Consider the following 4,835-nt stretch of genomic DNA (forward strand, 5'->3'; position numbering starts at 1 on the left):
TAAAAATATATATATTCAATTGAGAATTTTGATGATTATTCTTTAAACATTTGATATAGTTAATAATTATTATTAGAATAATATACAATGAATTATTAATATATTGAAAACTTACTTTTTGTTTATTTCAACGAAATGGTGATGGGACTATTAAGGAGTACTCTTTTATATAGTCCTTTTCACAATTTTCAACAAATAGAACACGCTGGGGAAATATAAATAAGTTGTCTTATTTATTTTCATTGTTTTCGGAATATTTATTAATATATATAAATTTTAATATTAATAGAATAGGAAAGAAAGAATTATATGACAAGAAAATATTATACAAATATTTTATTAATTTATAAAAAAAATATTTGTTTCAATTTTTTTCTAAATATTTTAAATAATCATACTATTAAATCTAATTCACTTTTCAATCATTAAAAAATAAATTCTCAATTTTAATTAACTTTTCATTTAATTTTTTTTATAATTAATATATCATTGACGTCCGTGTATAATTCAAATTCTAATACATAATATAACATCTCAAACTACTTCAATTAAAATACTTAAAAACCCCACTAGCATCACTATATAATTCAAATGCTAATATGTAATATAACATCCAAAAATATTTCAATTAAAATACTTGAAAACCTCACTTATTTTATTTTATTTGGTGGTGGTGGTGAACGTCTGCTGAGACCAAACAATGGTCTATCGGACCTAAAGAAACAAATTATTTATTTTGATTTAAGATTTTATTCCTATGCTCAAAAAGCTTGGAGAGAAGCCTCCCAAGCTCACTATAATTTTCACATTGTAAAAGGCTAGGAAGGTCAGTGTTGTAACAAAGATTGTGAAACTGAGATCTAATGTGGTTGTACCCGGGGCACTCTAAGAAGAAGTGGTTTTCATCCTTGATGTTCCTATTCTCACATATATGGCAAATCCTTTCCATCCATAGCATTTTAGGAACTGCGCAACAACCTACATAATCTCGAACAATTACTTTAGAAAGTACTTCAATGTGATGTTTTATAAAATTTTAAATAAATTTTATACCAACAAATTAATAGAAATTATAGTATTTTCTATGGATCCAAATTCCATGCTTTTTTCAATTAATCTATATTATCATCTTTTATTATTAACATCATTTCATATTTTTTTCGTAAATTTAATTAGTCACGTGTATAATTTAATCGCATATTAATAAATCATCCTAATAAATCATTCACTTGGAAAACCATTTAAAAACGACTTAATCAACCTAACAAATCTTTTAAAGGATCATGAAAAATCCTTTTTCAATAATCAATATAATGTTTTTCTTTTTTATGGTTAACATCAATTTTTTTTAACAACTCTTATATAATGAAAATAAATATTAACAATTTTTTTTTTTAATTAAATTTGTATCACCTTAAAAATTAAAATTTCGATGTAAATCATCGGAAAATTCATAACAATCTTCCAGTGTTTACACCGAAGATAACTCTATCAGAATTACTAATAGTTATTCATTATTAACAAAACTTATTTTATAAAATTGTTAATATTGATAGTATGGTAACTCTATCAGAATTACTAATGGTTATTTATTATTAACAAAACTTATTTTATAAAATTGTTAATATTGATAGTATGGCTGGTTGGAGGGTTTAATGATAATTTTAATCTGGGTTCCAATCCTATGACATGACATGAATTTGTTAAATGATTTAGAATTTGTTAAATGATTTGAAAAATATTCTATTTAAAACTATGCCAGGCTTCTTCAATACTTCTTAGCACTGAAAAGAAAATCTTTTTCATAAATATAAATTCTCTTTTAAAATAAGAATAAATAATAATTTAATTTATTTAAAATAGCATCTGTAACCACATTGTCTTATCACTTTCGATGGATATCTAGAGTGTTACTTTTATTTCGGAGTAATACGTAAAAGACAAGACCCAAAAGCAGTTGCATGGACTCGGCAAACGGATGTGGAGAAAACTAATAAAACTTTCAAGTTAAACTGAAACAATAAATGTGCGACTCACGAAAGGCGAGATATTTCAAGGAAATATATTAACATAGTCGTAGTCTAATTAATTGGAGGAATTGCTTGGAAAGTTAAAGAAATTTCGGTTATATTTAGAGAAAATTTGATAAGGATTTTTGTAAATCTAAGTTATAGTTCTTGAATTTCAAAATTTTTAGTGTTTTAGACGTTTTTGATGGTGCTGAATCTATTTCCATCATCACAAACAAAATTTAAACCATGCTTTTATAAGATTTTTTGAATTTTTTTTATTGACAACCACTTTTAACAATCCTGGCCATTCCTCCGCCTCGGTAGAGGACTCCTAACATATACTTCCTCACGGTGAATGGACACACACGTGTCTATCAAAAATCTCTAAAATCATATTAGTTTTAGAATCTCTGCCGATGAAACGAATAAGAAAAGCAACATTATATTATTCTTGGAATGACGTGTACACATTTTAATGGATTTTAAACAATATCCTGTCGCATCCGCTGACGAATTAGTTGGCCTAAGATTTTGCGTTTTATTGTATTTACTTACCTTCCGTGAGGAGTAAAAAGGAAAAAGGAGTACCAACCCTAAATCTTAATCAAACCCTAACAATTAGGTTAGCCGTGCCGGCTTCAACTCAACCAAATCTATCTCGCTCATTGGTCCATCACAGCGTTGTCTTTCCGTACTATGTAATCGATTCTTCCTAATATTTAATTATCTTATCCGTTATTCCATTTTAGCCAGCGAAACTACGGAGGGAGCGTGAATTTTTTTTTATAAAGATGTTGGCGGTTGGAATGCCAATTCATTTTTATCGCCTGGATCGGACGCCCACGGGAGCCTCGAGGTTGGAATCTGTGGGCTGAAAGGGTTAGCTGTAATGTCTCTATCAAAAATATTTATTATATATATTTGGTATTACCATAGATGACTGTGTGCCATGTCAGCGTAGCTAATTATTTAACGTAGTATTTATTGCTCCGGCCATTTTTTACCGTTTTCTGGGCAACCAATTGATGTTTTTCCCCGGAGGTAATAAAGGCTCGGTACTGTCCATCCATAGTACATTAACCTATTTCAATTTTTGGGAGAAAACACCCAACTACCCGCGAACAGCAAGTGAATGACTTGGATTGACATCTGGCATTTGTTATTAATTAAACACTGAGTTTGTACGCTTGGTGTAATTCTCATAGCTCTGCCCTGTACGTGGCATGAGCAGGTTTGTTCATCGCAACCTCCATCCTTGGGCTTGCCACCAGATCAACGGATATCATGGGGGGTCTACAAATCTACGGTTCAAGTTTTCTCGGGATTATGTCACCATATTTGGTTTGATTTGCTGCCTCTTTGTGTTGGCGCCGACTCCATTTCACTGTTGTTTGTCTTCCCGCGACCCGTTCGGCTATTGTTCCTGGTTCCAGAATGGATTAGAAGCTCCTGGAGAATAGCCTATGGCATCTGCTCGTCCCAGCGGAGTCTCGGGTAAGTACTCTGGTTCTTAGTATTGGAATTCTTCTACCATTGAATTTTCCCTTAGAGGGCTTCTCTCCCAACCCTGTCTAACTAATGGATTATTGTGGTTTGTTCGTAGGGCCCTTCTCTAGGACTCCGGAGCTGTTTGCTATGGTTGCGTGGTGGTCACTTACCAGACTCGCAGCCAAATCTCCGGGTAAGAGGTTATCTGCAAATTGAGGGTTTTTTAGTTGAAGGTTATTTCCCTCCATACAGGCAAGGCTTCTTAGTCCCACTGCGTTCCTAAGCTATCCCACATATAGCTCGCAATCTTTTGAGTTTAGGGCTCTATGAATGTTACCAACTGTGTGTCATGGAAGGTTGAAACCCTTATGTGGTGTTTGCATCGAGAGTTTGCCAGCAGTATGGGGCTCGGACAGTGACTGTTTCAATGGATTCAATGCTTTAATACTTGCCAGGGTTCGACCCCGTGGCGCACCTATTGTTTATAAATTTTGATATACATAAGAACTATTGAATTGCCAGTCATGCTCCAGTTAATTTACTATTCCTATTATATATATATATATATATATATATATATGTCCAAATATGTATATGACTCAAGGGTTTTTGAATTCTGGTTGGCTATCAACCGAACTATGACTGTTATATACATTTTCATGGGTATTGTGATCATAATTTCTTGCTTGAAGTAAAGACTACGACTGTGACAACTTCCGTCAAGTCCTCTGTTTGTTCTTTTAATGGGTTATAAAGCAGTTCCGGAAACCCACTTAATCTCACTGTTTCAGATAATTCCCAAGGATCGTAGTCCTAATATATATCTGCATTTCCTTGTTTTTCTCCTCTAAGCAGTTGTTAAGATTAGTCTTAGCCTCATTTTGTGCATCGTTATTCCTTGTTTATCACAGATAGCAAAGTTTGTTAAAACGAAGTTTGTTTTTCCCACAGTCTTGGTGGTGTCTACTGTTATTATTACGAGAACTTTCAACATGAAATCAACTAAATTTAATTACAGCTCTGAGTATCCAATTGTCCGTTAGTCTGTGAAGGAATGTTTATTTAAAACGATAATGCACTTAAGTATGTTCTTTTCTTGAGAATGTCGCTCTACCGCAGTTTCCTACCATGCTTATTTATCTAAATCGGTCTTTTGCCAATTTAACACGTCAAACCCTTCGATTGCCCATGCCTCTAGGATAACCATTATCGCCTGTACAATTCTATCGAATGCATGTATATATATATATATATATATATATATATATATATATATTTTATTTTATATAGTATCGACTTCAGATTTTCTACACGCCTGAATTACACAATGGAGGG

General features: G+C 32.2%; 1 long non-coding RNA gene across 2 annotated transcripts; it reads left to right on the plus strand.

The window, feature by feature from the left end:
* The first annotated feature begins 3,352 nt into the window (after nucleotides 1-3,352).
* LOC149259959 (uncharacterized) lies at nucleotides 3,353-4,025 on the plus strand. 2 transcript variants are annotated; one of them, XR_016247845.1, is made up of 2 exons: nucleotides 3,353-3,506; nucleotides 3,616-4,025. It is a non-coding gene; the product is annotated as an uncharacterized LOC149259959 (long non-coding RNA). The 2 variants fall into 2 exon arrangements; XR_016247844.1 differs by having other exon boundaries at nucleotides 3,363-3,506; nucleotides 3,629-4,025.
* The last annotated feature ends 810 nt before the right edge of the window (nucleotides 4,026-4,835 follow it).

Source organism: Pinus tabuliformis, chromosome 6, assembly GCF_031772625.1.
Source record: "Pinus tabuliformis cultivar Carrire ecotype Pingquan chromosome 6, CPIR1, whole genome shotgun sequence".
Taxonomy (NCBI): Eukaryota; Viridiplantae; Streptophyta; class Pinopsida; order Pinales; family Pinaceae; genus Pinus; species Pinus tabuliformis.